The sequence below is a fragment of the Podarcis erhardii genome (assembly GCF_964252035.2).
Source record: "Podarcis erhardii genome assembly, chromosome: 8".
Classification (NCBI taxonomy): Eukaryota; Metazoa; Chordata; class Lepidosauria; order Squamata; family Lacertidae; genus Podarcis; species Podarcis erhardii.
The window spans coordinates 85,990,867-86,005,849 of NC_138499.1; positions in this window are offsets into that span (position 1 = coordinate 85,990,867).

A 14,983-nucleotide genomic window follows, 5' to 3' on the forward strand; every position below is an offset into this window, starting at 1 on the left:
CAAATTCTGCAGTTTCCTAAACTTCCCAAACTCTGTGTTCATGATGGCAGGGGCAGGGAGGGGGCCCAGATCTGCAAGGGGCATTTTGCCTACAGCAGCAAAACATCCTGGGCTGCCCCTGCCCACACCTTGTTGGCTTTCTACCACCATAATTGTTTTTGGGATTAGGATTTTGTTGGGCAGAGTGGCCTCCTCACTCTGCTGCTGAACTTGCACATCTGCTAACTGGCCTTGACACTTTGCCAGCCAGGGTCCTTCTAGCTCCTAGAGGGATACTTAACAGGGTCAAGGAAGCTTATCTGCCTCCTGGCATATGTGCCTTCAGGTTGCTTTGCTCACACTTTTTCCAGTTTTTTTATATTTTCTGTATGGTTCCCAGATGCATAATGCACATACATCTTTTGGATGGTCATATTTTGGATGCCAGGAGAGAGGGCTACTTTATTTTGCAATAGCAGCTTGTGAAGAATAGTTGAAAGCTCTTTCCCCTTGTTTTTTCAGCTAGGAAGCTTACAGTACTTGTTTTTCTGATAATATGGCAGAAAACACAGGGGAGGCTCTGACATGGGTTTAGCAGTGCAACACAGTGGAGTAAAGGTTTTCAGACTTGCAGCATTCAAGGCACCCTTTCCACACCAACGTATTTGCAAGTTACAAAGAATGCCTGAGTATCCTAAGGAAAATGTTGTTCGTATAAAACACCACCCTTTGTGTGTTGTCTCTCATCCATCCCCACAACCACTGTGGCTTTGCGGGAAGATGGAGAGAAATGGGCAAACTGTGTTGCAGGAAACTTTATTACCCATTACTAGACTTTGAGGATAAATTAGATTTGGGCTGGATATTAATGTGAACCTACCTGATTTGCACTTTCTGAAACAATACACGTAGTGAAAGGCAGGTATCCTTCAAAATTTGCATGTATCCATCTTGTGTGATTCACTTCTCCAACCAAATAATGTGTACAAAATGTGTCTGTTAGGGGAAAGTGCATAAAAAGCATATAGTTGTAATAATAATAATAATAATAATAATAATAATAATAATAATAATAATAATAATTTATTATTTATACCCCGCCCATCTGGCTGGGCCTCCCCAGCCACTCTGGGCGGCTTCCATAAAAACCAAAAATACAGTAAAATATCACACGTTAAAAACTTCCCTGAACAGGGCTGCCTTAAGATGTCTTCTGAATGTCAGGTAGTTGTTTATCGCTTTGACATCTGCTGGAAGGGCGTTCCACAGGGCGGGCGCCACTACCGAGAAGGCCCTCTGCCTGGTTCCCTGTAGCTTTGCTTCTCGCAATGAGGGAACCGCCAGAAGGCCCTCGGCGCTGGACCTCATGAAATATAATGCACTTAACATGGGGAGGAATTGGAAAAATGTATACATCAGGCAAAGCCTCATTTCCAAATTTCCATATCTGGAGAAATTTGCACTAAAATGCTGACAAATTTCCATCAGCACTTTAAAAGAAAAATCACAAATGTGAAGAAATGTGAAGAACAGGGGAAATGGGAAAGAGAGAAACCAGGATTGGCAGATTCTGGTATTCTCATTAAGGATGGCCAAAAGATGCTTCCAGAGAATCCCATGGCTTCCATGAATGCAGCTTCTCATCCACTAGACTAGGAGAAACAGCAGTCTGATGAGACATTAGAGAATGTGAGTGGTTTCTCCTTGGCTTTTATTCTGCATTCACAGAAACATTTTCACCTATAGGCGATGTCCCCAGCTGTCGGAACCGGGGGATGAAAAGCCAGCTGGCTTGGTCCCAGCTGGAGCGTCTCCCCTCTCAGCCTTGCTGAGTCAGTCATCCTCCCCGACATGCATTTATGACTCAAGCTGCAGAGCAGGCTTGAGCACACATTACTCAGCAGTGTAAACTGTACAACAGATGGGGCTTGAGGTGTGGGCACGATACTAAAGATAAAAGGACTCCTGACCATTAGGTCCAGTCGTGGCCGACTCTGGGGTTGCGGCGCTCATCTTGCTTTACTGGCCGAGGGAGCCGGCGTACAGCTTCTGGGTCATGTGGCCAGAATGACTAAGCCGCATCTGGCGAACCAAAGCAGCACACGGAAACGCCGTTTAACTTCCTGCCACAGTGGTACCTATTTATCTACTTGCACTTTGATGTGCTTTTGAACTGCTAGGTTGGCAGGAGTAGGGACCGAGCAACGGGAGCTCACCCCGTCGCGGGGATTCGAACCGCCGACCTTCTGATCGGCAAGCCCTAGGCTCTGTGGACACGATACTAAACTCTGCATTTATTATACATAAATCAGGACAAAGAAAACATGGCTTCTCTCCTTGCCGTCTTCTCGGAGAGAGACTGAAAACAAAAGCAATACAGAGCAGAAGCTCTGCTCATGACAGAAATCTGTGCTGGATTGTAAACAGACCTGTGACATGCAACAATCCACATATCTGCAGCAAAGGGTGGAATGGAATTCCCAACAGCAGCATCCTTAAGGAGTCTCCTCCAGACTTGTCGCACCAACAGAGGCCTCCCCACTTGACCCTCTGCATGCCCTCTTAATTTACATTTTCCAGTGGAAGAATTTCAGGATTTTAAGATGAAGAATTGCAGATCCAGTTCTGGTGGCGGGAATGAGAACCAAAGGGCCCAGATGTGGCTTGTGCTGATAACGTTAAAAGGGAGAAAAACACCTGCCGAGATGAACCTAGATAGATGAATTGATACTACATTTTCCCTGTATACAAAAGTGCTCAACAGCTGAAGGGCTCCTTGGATCTTGGGAATAAGACAGGGTCTCCTTTTTCTTGATTGTGTTCTCCACGGAGTGTTGAAACGCCGTTTCTAGCATGAAGACAGCACTTCAGCAAAGGCCCTGGGAATTTGTAGGCTGCTGCAAACCAGGTGCGAAGGCGGCAAAATGTAACATCTGCAAGTAGTTTTCATGCTCAATTGCAACCTATGTATGTTGATGACACACAATTAGGCTTTTGTTTTTTTGCTCTGCGTCTAGCCAGTCGAGGTTACCTACCACCTACGTAAGAATAAGCACCATTCTGCAGATGTTACCAGAATGCCCCATCCCTTTCAGGCTGGATATCATTACAAACCAAGGCAGGAGGAGGTGCTGCTACGTGTATTCCAATTGATTTAACACGTTTTGACCAGAGGAACATATGGATAGCATTTGAAGGCCCTGAAGCAATCTGCATTCATACATTCCTGTAGCTGCTTTGCAGTTACTGACATGAAGGTGCATTTCATTACTTGCTTTATTTAGTCCATTTATAGACTGTCAATCACTTCTCCTACCTAGGCAGTTATCCTTCCCATAGCTGTCAACTTACAGATTTGAAAATAAGGGACCAGCAGCCTTGGAAATAAGGGACCAGCAGCCTTGGAAATAAGGGATCAGCAGCCAAAATAAGGGATTTTCAGAGCACAGGTATGTTCAACCTCTGAGCCCCTCCGAGCCAAAGGCAGAAAGCCCAGCCAGCAGCCAAACAAAGCCTTAAGCAGTGGTTCCCACAGTGCAGCAACCCGGCAAAGGGGATGCAGCAAGGAAAGCCACTGTCACCTCTCCACTGGGAAGCACTGAGCAAAGGCAAGTCCCCAGGCAACGCGGCGGATTTGATCGGCACAAAGCATGCAAGCTCCACCCCCCAGTCGTTCTTAGACTCCTTATTGGGTGAGCAACACAGCCAAGCAACACAGCTGGAGCCTCCCTCCTCCCTGGCCGGCAGGGAGGGAGGGAGAGGAGCTGCTTCCTTTGAAACCCGGGAAATTTAAGGGACCTCATCAGTAAGGGACAGCAGCGGGACACAGCGCTGGGATAAGCGACTTTCCCACCAAATAAGGGACGGTTGACAGCTATGCCTTCCACAAGGGCCATCATTGATGCCAGAATCCAGCATCACCTGAGCTCTGCGAGTGCGGCTTTCTCCCGGCTGAAGAGCAGAGTGTTTGAGGACTGGGACATTCGCAGGGAAACCAAAATGCTTGTTTACAAAGCTATTGTACTAGCAACCTTACTGTATGCTTGTGAAACATGGACCACTTATAAATACCATCTACAACTCCTTGAAAGATTCCATCAACAGTGTCTCCAAAAATTTTTACGCATCACTTGGGAAGACAGGCGAACTAATATCAGTGTACATTGGTACCTTGGGTTAAGTACTTAATTTGTTCTGGAGGTCCGTTCTTAACCTGAAACTGTTCTTAACCTGAAGCACCACTTTAGCTAATGGGGGCCTCCTGCTGCTGCCGCGCCGCCGGAGCATAATTTCTGTTCTCATCCTGAAGCAAAGTTCGTAGCCTAAGGTACTATTTCTGGCTTAGCAGAGTCTGTAACCTGAAGCATATGTAACCTGAAGGGTATGTAACCCAAGGTACCACTGTACTGGAAGAAGCAAAGATCACCAGTGTCGAAGCAATGATTCTTCAACATCAACTTCGTTGGACTGGTCATGTTGTGCGGATGCCTGATGATCATCTTCCAAAGCAACTACTCTATTCCAAACTTAAAAATGGAAAGCGTAATGCTGGTGGTCAACATAAGAGGTTTAAAGACTGTCTCAAGGCAAATCTAAAAAAATGTAGTATAAACACTGACAACTGGGAAACACCAGCCTGCGAATGCTCCAGTTGGAGAACAGCCTTTACCAAAGGTGTCATGGGCTTTGAAGACACTCGAACTCAGGACACAAGGGAGAAACGTGCTAAGAGGAAGGCACGCTTGGCAAACCCTCACCGTGATTAACTCCCACCCAGAAACCAATGTCCCCACTGTGGAAGGGCGTGTGGATCCAGAATTGGCCTCCACAGCCACTTACGGACTCATTGTTAAAACTGTGTTTATGGAAAACAACTTTACTTGGCTACAAATGATTGCCAAAAGAAAAGAAAGAAAGACTAGCTACAGGAAAATCGAGATACATAGATACCTAGTAAGCACCATTTCAGCTGATTAAGAAAAAACTAAGCACATTACATTTGGGGTGCTTAGGGGGTATGAGAAAGAAAATAAAGAAATCAATCCCCCCCCCCATTGCTGGGGTGGAAAGATGTGCTCAGGCAGAAAGGAGCACACAGCAGCATGATGGCATTGAGTGGGGCTTTCGCCAAAAACAAACACACACACCCCAATTATCTCCCAGTTTTTGTTCTGTGCCTTGAGGTGCGGCTTCCGAGAGAGGAAACTTTCATGGCCCTTTGGACATTTACTGAAATTACGGTGGATGATGGGACAAGGCCTGCCGTGCTTGTCTGCAAGCTTCTTTTATCGCACTGGTTCCCAACGGGTGTTCAGTGGCCCCTGGCAGGGGGGTGCGCGTCACATAACAAAAACTGCCAAAGAGATAGCAATAGTAGGGAGTCAATGGTTTGGCTTTTGAAAAACTGGAGGTCCGCAGTATTTAGGTAACTGGGAACCTCTGGCGCAAAGGAAGCTTTCTGGCAGCGTGAACCATAAAAGTTTATTCAGATTTGCGTGCACAAGGATAGAGGCCATGCGAAATGAGATATTATGCCAATCAGGAGAAATTCTGCAGTCTTTCATCTTTTCTCCTCCTGCTTTCCTCCCCGCTCACAGACTTTTTTTTTTTTTTTAAAAAAAAGTCAGACACTTAGCAAAGGTTCTCAACAACAGGGAGATCAGATGTGGAAAAGAGAGCATCAGGGTGAGAGAAGGCCTCTGTTCCTCGCCCCCCCCCCCATTAATGATGGGGTGGTGTGATTTGTACGTTCTTAGCTCTTCAATTATCTCACCATATTTTTCAGTTTTCCATTAGTAAGTGCTGGAGAGAGAAAAACACACACACACACACACACACACACACACACACACTATATTTTTTATATATTTACAGTGGTACCTCGGGTTACAGACGCTTCAGGTTACAGACTCCGCTAAGCCAGAAATAATACCTCGGGTTAAGAACTTTGATTCAGGATGAGAACAGAAACTGTGCTCCGGCGGCGCGGCAGCAGCTGGAGGCCCCATTAGCTAAAGCGGTGCTTCAGGTTAAGAACAGTTTCAGGTTAAGTACGGACCTCCGGAGCGAATTAAGTACTTAACCCGAGGTACCACTGTATATATATTAAACAATATAATCTAGCCAAATGCCATGCAACTGCTTCTTATATTTAATGATGTAAAATTGCTAATGCAGGAGACTAACGTTCTTTGGAGATAAGCGTAGTTGCTATGGTGAGGAAGGTACCTGCCATTCATTGCAAAAAAAGGTGGCATCCATGGCACAATCCATCAGAATATATTTTTGCTATTGAAGTAAGTGCAAGTCACGAACATACTGCAGATTGCGTGAGCCGTATGCTTCTCTTGTGATATATCCATATATAAACACACACATAGATGTGAAGTCTTCACCCATTTTAAAATGCATAACTGTTTTCTCTACTGCTGAAGAAAAATGGGAAGGGGTTAGAGCTTATTTTTTGTAGATAACAGCAATCCTTAAATGAACAAAGCTTCATTTAACATTCAAATTAAAAAAAATGTATGTCACTAGTTGGCTCAGTGAAAATCAGTAGCTTTAGTTAGCTTTTTAAAATTTTAAACTTTATCTTGTAGGCTCTAATGATCTGCATTTGCTTCTGAAATGTATTCAGGCAATAATCTGGAATAAATTGGTGATTTTCAGCACTTAGGACTTGCTACTGAATATTAAACAGAATAGCAGTGTGTTTGTCAACAACCATTTCTTGAGAGGTTTATTGCTTTTGTTAATGATAAACAAACCATTTATATCACTAAGAGACATTTAAAAAGAGGGGAGTACAAATGACTAGTTCCATAGGGGAAATATTTAGCAGCTAGAAGATAGATATAGACATAGATAGATACAGAGATACATAGTCATGGGTAAAGTTCTTTTAATTGTAAAGGTCAACACTACTTCCAGAAATCACTTGAGACCATAACTGTTCATTTTCAGAAACAACAGCTTTTGTCAGCCTGGTGCCTTTCAGATTTTGGGGGGCTACAACTTGTAGGATGCTCTCCCTAGAGAGGTTTGCCTGGTGTGTTTGTTACATATCTTTAGGTACCCGGCAAAAAGAAGCCTCTTATTTAGCCTTTGGCTAATTAAACAATCTATGGCCTTTTTGTTACTGTGCCATAGCATTCTTGTGCTTTTAGACTATAGACTGCCCTGTTATCCTCAGCTGAAGGGCGGTATAAAATAAATAAATTAATTAAATAAAACGAAACAAAAACCCTCCTCCACCGTGACAATTGGCACCCAGGGTGCTGCTGAAGGGAGGTCCCCCAAGATCTGGAGAACACCAGGATGAGTTATGGGTACATAGGCAGAAATAGGAAGGGAAATCTCAAAAGGCAACCATCTCAGAAAAGAAGGAAGCAGCTCCGTAAGATATGAAAGCCTAAAATTATTATTATTAAAAGACTGCAAAGAGGAGCCTAGGTGGGGATTTCTAAGGAAACGGTGTACAGTGGTACCTCGGGTTAAGAACTTAATTCGTTCCAGAGGTCCGTTCTTAACCTGAAACTGTTCTTAACCTGAAGCACCACTTTAGCTAATGGGGCCTCCTGCTGCGTATGTAACCCAAGGTACCATGGTACTAGCCTTCTTCCAGTAGAACTAAACCCATAAATAGATGGAATGTTTTTATGCAGAACAGGTTGTAGCAAAGGAGTTGGTTATTATTAATATTATTATTATTATTATTATTATTATTATTAATAAAATTTACTTATACCTTGCCCTCCCCAGCCAAGGCTGGGCTCAGGGCCGCTAACAGGCAATAATAAAAGCAAGTTGAATGAATACAACTTAAAAACAAGATTAAAATACAACATTGAAACATTAAAATTAAAATGCAGCCTCATCGCAGGAGGAGAAAGGAAAAAAGTAAGAGGAGGAGGGAATCAAATTGACTCCAAGCCAAAGGCGAGGCAGAACAACTCTGTCTTACAGGCCCTGCGGAAAAAAATCAGACCTGCAGGGCCCTGGTGTCATGAGGCAGAGAGTTCCACCAGGCCGGTGCCAGTGTTGAAATGGCCCTGGCTCTGGGAAGACACAAGATTTACCCACGCTGGAGGAATGGCAGACGCAGTTGATGGACTATATGGAATTGGCTGAAATGACTAGCAGAATCCGAGACTTGGGAGAAGAAGCAATGGAAGAGGACTGGAAAAAATTTAAGGACTATCTACAAAAACATTATAAGTTGTATGAATGCTAAGAAAATGCACCTTTTAGGAAATCTTAGCCCCAGCAATAGCAATTAGGTGAAATGAAAATTAAGGTACAAGAAATTTGAGGTGGAATTAGGAAATAATTTTATTGTGTTTTAATTAAAATATATAAGAATTGGTGTACAATATTTGGAATTTGATAACATGATAAATTGAAAGATACAATAAGTTATGAAATAAGATGACAAATTGCTGAAGTTTGTATTATAAATAATGCAAGGTCTGGAGGATGTGGGGAAGTCCAGTAGATTTGATAAAAGGATTACGGAAATTTGAAACTTTTATATTCTTTTTCTTTTATCTGTTTTTCTTTTCTGTATCTCTGTATCCTGTAAAATTAATAAAAATATTAAAAAAAAAAAAAAAGAAATGGCCCTGGCTCTGGTTGAGGCTAATCTAATTTCCTTAGGGCCCGGGACCTCTAGGTGTTGCTATTTATGGACCTTAAGGTCCTCCATGGGGCATACCAGGAGAGGCGGTCCCGTAAGTACAAGGGTCCTGGACTTCATATGCTGCTTTCCCTTCACATGAATCCCAAAGCAGCTTACAAACAATAAATAACAATAACTTAAGAAAACATCACAAGTGCAGCACAAATCATGCAATATAATTAACAAAACATCAATAAAGCAATTGCCATGTATAAAAACACTACTGGCAAACCAGCAACTAAAAATAGTCTATACATCACAATTACATCATAAATCCTATTATATTATTAATGAATCATCAACAAAGCATGTAAAAGTATAAAATGGTATTAAGAAAAGAGCAACTAAAAATAAGCTTAACACAATTATGTACACACACACACACACACACACACACACACACACACACTTCCTCCTCCAAATGTCTCATTCATGACCTCCAAGTAAGGTGTACTTCTTAGTTATTAAGTTAAGCTTGTGACCTGTCCTTCCGACAAGGGACATTTGAGGCAGCCACCAGCAACAGCAAATTCTCCTTTCCAGCTCCTGATTCTATTAAATCACAGCTATTACTGCAGGCTTTACAGGTGTACAAGAGTCTTTCCAGTCCTCTAGGAACTAGCAGCGTGGTTTGCATGTTGGTGCTGGGGGTGGCAGCAAGTTTGTGTGACCGTACTGAAAGGACCATTGACACATGGATAAGGACAGAGAAGCTGCCTGGTGCCAACTCTCTCCAGATTGTCAGAAATGAGTCTTTTCTTGGCCTGCCCGGAGATTCAAGAAGCTGGGCACGCACTTCTTTGAAACGAGGGGCAGATGCATCTGTTAATTTAGGTTTTCTTAATTTCTCATTTTTCCAATCTTTAATTGTTGTCCACATATCTGCAGTAATCTCCTTTAAAAAAAATCCTTACAGAATCGATCAGCATTTTAATGTGAATTTCTCCTAATAAGCACATGTTTGTATACCGTTTACTTTTATTCAATTATTCATTTTTATTTACACTTCCCCCTTAATATAGGCATTTCTGTAAGCATTGTTTGGTTCCAGAATGGCATTGCAAAATTCGGAGAAGTGTGAATTTCGAAGCGTGGCTGCGCTTAAGTTCCCATATTGTTTTAATGCAAACTGAATTGAATTCATGCCCCACTGCACAGAGAAACATCATCTGGTTGCATGGGATGTGTTAAGTTGTGGGTGAACATATCAGACGACACAGCGATTCTTCAAACAGCTCTTGTTTATTCACAGGCCAGAACAGAACTGAACTGAAGGGTTCAGCCAGCCTGCTTATATAGAGCTCCAGTACAACGTAACTGTAACAATTTTCTAAAACTATCCAATCACTGAATGTCACTTTCGATCCCTTATTTGCATAACTATCTACAGTATCCCCCTGCTGGCCCAGGGTGAGAACTTCAGTACAAAACAGGATGGAAGTGGGGAGGTTTTTGTCATGAAAGGTCTCCATACCAAGGGCCCTGCAGTAAAGACAAGGAGCCCCTAAGGCTGGCCATGTTCAGTTTGCTACATTAATCATAGCCATGTTCCTGTCATTCTGAATTTTAGTGTGTGTATGTGTGGGTTGTTTTTTTTTTTTGGTAACCCGCTTTGACGATTTTACAATCAAGGGGTGTATAATTTCATGAAATAAAATCAATAAATAAATGCAATATAAAAAATAAATTCACACAGACCAAGATGATTAAGGGTTTTGGTTTAAAAGCTTCAGTCTTCTCTCCATTTTGGGGCTTCTCACAACCTTATCAACTCACAACCAGAAAAAGCGGGTGGTTGCGGTAGCTGGCCAATGGACAGTTTAGTGTTTTGTGCCCCCTGGTGTTCTGCAGGGAAGCTAGAAGAAGCCATATTTTCTTCCCATTTAATTCAGAGCAGTTGACCAAAAAAAATGTCCATTTCAAACCACAACCTAATTTCTAATATATAACAGAAGTAATTAGAGTGGAGCTAGATAAAGAGGATTACAAGTTCTAAAAGTCCCAAGGGAAATCAGTTGGAAGGATTTTGAGACTATGACAACATCTCAAGTAAAACGGAGCAGAATAAAAATCTCCTCCTGCTCCTGCTGGGAGGGATTTGCTGAGTTGGCAAAGTCTCCATTAGTTTGTTATCCCGTGTGTTGAATTCTAAAAAATTAAATCATCTCTAGGAAATATGAAAACTGCCGCTGTGTGAGGCATTATTTACAGCAGGAATGAGCAGCCTGTGGCCCTCCAGATGTTGTTGAATTTCAGTTCTCATCAGCTCCAGCTGGCATGGCCAACAGTCAGGGATGGTGAGGTTGTAATTCAAGAATGTCTGGATAGCCACAAATTTGCCACGCTTGCTTAATGGAGCTACTGCCTCTTAGCAGTTTTCCCCGCCCTCCTGTTGTCATGATGACAATCCTGATAGACCCAGGAACCAATATGTCTGTTCTGGGCATGCTCAGATCTGTTTCTTTGAAGGCCACACCTGCACACTAGCAAAACTCTGGGCCAACTTTGTTGTTTCATTATTTCACTATTCGTGTGAGTGAGCTCCACTGGACAGACAGTGAGTCTCTTTTTTGTAAAATAACTTGAGGGTTTTGTTTTTACTTTTACCATTTTAAAAAATAATTGGCTTGACTGTGATGGCAAGATTTTTTAAAAAATGTTTTTGCCACATTTCCTGCAGAAGTTCACCCTCATTAAAAGTGGATGGAATTGTAAAACAAAGTATGAACAGTTTTTTAAAACCCCAGCTTTGCTTGGTGCTACTGCTTAACATTTGTGATTTTCCCACATGCTGTTCCTTCTGTTTTCTCGCCCCCACTCTGTGTCCTTTATTCACTTCAGGCCTTGATGCTGTTTGGTTTATCTGTCCATGGATAGTGTTAATGAGCATGCTGGATTTGAGCCTTGCCTGCAGGAGGTGCGGTTGGGGACCCATGGAGGGGCTCCTCAAACCACTGAGGCCGTGAGATCTCCCATGCACTTGAGAATTCACTAAAATCAAACAAGGCCAGAGAACCTCAGTCAGATGCAATTGGCAGTGACAGTTCTTTCATACAAATTAATGTGTGCTTTGGGATGGAGGATGGTCGTGCCATTTAGATTAGGGAGAACATTTAGATTAGGGGTTGAATCAAGAAAGTCACGGAAGCTGGTAGGAGTTGAATCGCCATGATGCAGAAGAAGAAGAAGAAGAAGAAGAAGAAGAAGAAGAAGAAGAAGGAGGAGAAGAGGAGTTTGGATTTGATCTCCCGCTTTATCACTACCCGAAGGAGTCTCAAAGCGGCTAACATTCTCCTTTCCCTTCCTCCCCCACAACAAACACACTCGGAAAGAGAGACAGAAGCTCTATGCAGGCATTCTAAACCCCTCTCTCGATGAGGGAGAGTGAGAATGGGGTTCCTAGTTCCACACACTTGCATGGTTCCTGCCAACGCCCATGGATGGAGGAGTAATGTCTGCAGCAGAGCACCTTCGCTGGTCTCCAGTCTCCACGGGTTTTAGAAGCTGCATGTGTTTGAGCGACTCATGGAGATGACAAAATGTGGGAGTGTGATCAAGCCAGCCAACTCACAATATCTCTGTGTTATCTACCCTCCTGTTATCTACTCTTTGTGATCCCATGGATCAGAGCACGCCAGGCCCTCCTGTCTTCCTCTGTCGTCCTCTGTCCTCTTCCATCTCGTCCTCTGTCGTCCCCTTCTCCTTGTGCCCTCCATCTTTCCCAACATCAGGGTCTTTTCCAGGGAGTCTTCTCTTCTCATGAGGTGGCCAAAGTATTGGAGCCTCAGCTTCAGGATCTGTCCTTCCAGTGAGCACTCAGGGCTGGTTTCCTTCAGAATGGATAGGTTTGATCTTCTTGTAGATAGTCCTGTAGATAGTCTTTACTCCTTGCCAGTCCTACGAACACTGCTATGTAAATACTGCTTTCAAAGGAAGAACGTGAAAAAACACCCACTTGAGTTCAAATGAGTTTCTCATTACTCTTCAATTGAACCAGCCTTCACCCCTTAAGCCAGATCAATATTAGATCCATTTCTTTGTATTTTTTATGATACACAAAAAATTAAAACACAGCAGCTGCCTTTAAATGGAGGGATTTACGGCTGCCAGGTTGTTTGCATCTGCAGGTTCTCTAATTGATCGCTCACGGGATTCTTGTTCTCCTAATTGGGTCTGGAGGCCATTGTGCCTCAGGACTGCCACATCTTTGCCAACGATAGTCACTGCGGTTTGGGTTTTGCAGGCAATGGAAGAAGAGGACGTTGCTACTCAAGGGCCTGCGAAGGAAGCAAATGTTTCAGAATGACTCAGGGCATTTTTCAGGGGCGTCTGAAGAGCTGTTTATGGAACCCAAAGCTGGGAAATTGAAGTTCTGCTGTGGGAATCCTCTCTCACCAGCATAAAATGTTCTGTTGAAAAACTGGAGCTGTTGAAGAAACTCTCCACACAGTCAATAAAGTTATTAAGACCTGAGGCTAGAATTGCTATACATTTTCACGTAAAGAAAATTTTTGAGGGATGCAAAGAAAGAAACTAATGAAAATTTCAATAAGATGGCAGAAAGTCTTGTGGCACCTAAAAGATTAGCAGGTTTATTATAGCTTCCACTTCCAAGGACTGGAAATCAACTCCATTGTTGTTTTGTTGTAACAAATGAAGGAAGCAACACAAGAAGCAAGCTGGTGTTATTTGAAGAGGCATTGAGTTGAACGGCATCAAAGATCCATTCACCATCAGGGCTGTTGCTGGCATTTTCCTTTCCTCCTCTGAGTCCATCTCCATCTTGGCTTCCTTAGCCAGCCAGTTGTAGACATAAATGCACATGTCCTTTTTTTTAACACTTACTGTCAACTCCCTCCTGCTTCACATTAGCCATTGTTTTGGGCTGATGATGCCCCACAATGTTACTTAGAGGAGATGACCTTCCACACCTGGAAACTGCATTTCCAGACATTTCCAGTACAGTGGTGCCTCGCAAGACGAAATTAATTCGTTCCGCGAGTTGCTTCGTCTTGCGATTTTTTCGTCTTGCGGAGCGCAGATTCCCCGGGTATTAACGGCTTTAAGAAAAAGAAAGCAAACTCGCAAGACGTTTTCGTCTTGCGAAGCAAGCCCATAGGGAAATTCGTCTTGCGAAGCACCTCGAAAAATGGAAAACCCTTTCGTCTAGCGAGTTTTTCGTCTTGCGAGGCATTCGTCTTGCGGGGCACCACTGTACATATATGCAGACAGCAGATGTAAGGATGTATACTGCTAGAGTGATACTTTTGTGACTGTGGACACGTTACAGTAGCAGTCCATTGTGTAGTATCCTGTCCTTTTTGTCAGGTTCCCAGAGAAAAATGTTTTAGGAGTCTGATTCATGGCAATGTTTAATTATCTGATTCTGGTAAGATCTGCTTTGTGTTGGCTGACTTGGACAAATACATATCTTACAATTATGCAATGCCTATAAAAGCTTCTGAATAAATCTGCAAGAGAGAGGATTTCCGTTGGGCACTATCTGTTGCTTGTATCATGCTGAGGTGACCAATCTAAGTAAGCATATTTTGGTTGTCTTGCCCCTGATATTTTGTATTTGCAGCAATTTTTAAAATATTTTTGTGCTGACCTTTGGCTACAGTGACTGTCACTTTCCCCATCCTACTCTCAGCTCAATGAGGTGATGCTTTCTCAGTAGTCATGAGGGACCTAATTCTGCCAGATACAAAACAGCTGGGTGACCAACTTTCCTTGGTGCAAAGTTTTGAATTATACAAACTCTTGCCTATTTAGAAACAAATATTTTAGTCACTTCAGACAGTAGCTTGGTTACAAAATGTTTCACAACAGCGTGACCAGGACTTCAACTGATGCAAAACCACAGAACTCTGTTCACTGTCAGTTATACTCAATGTGATTATGTTGCCAAAATTTCACAAATAGACCAAGAGATTAGAAAGATTGCCTTGGGCTTGCCCTGAATCCTCATTGCTGGTGTCCTTGTCCATAAGCATCTTTCTGGAACCACCCATAGTGTGTATTCTGCTACATACACTCACATGCTCAGCATATCTGTCTCTCCACACCCCCCCCCAAGAAACAAAGCAAACCACAGAATTTGCTGACTTGAAACTGTCTCTTAAGATTTGGATATCTGACGTTCCTTGTTATGCAAATGTGTGAGGCCGGCAGGATGAGATTGCACGGATGTAATAAGAGTGTTGTAATAACTGGGAAACGCAGTTCTCTGATGCCAACAATCTGTCTTAAGACCGAAGATGTTTTCTGTGGCTGCTGTCAGAGTGAGAGCCGCATGCGCTGGGCTGAACTCCCTCTGCCCCTTCA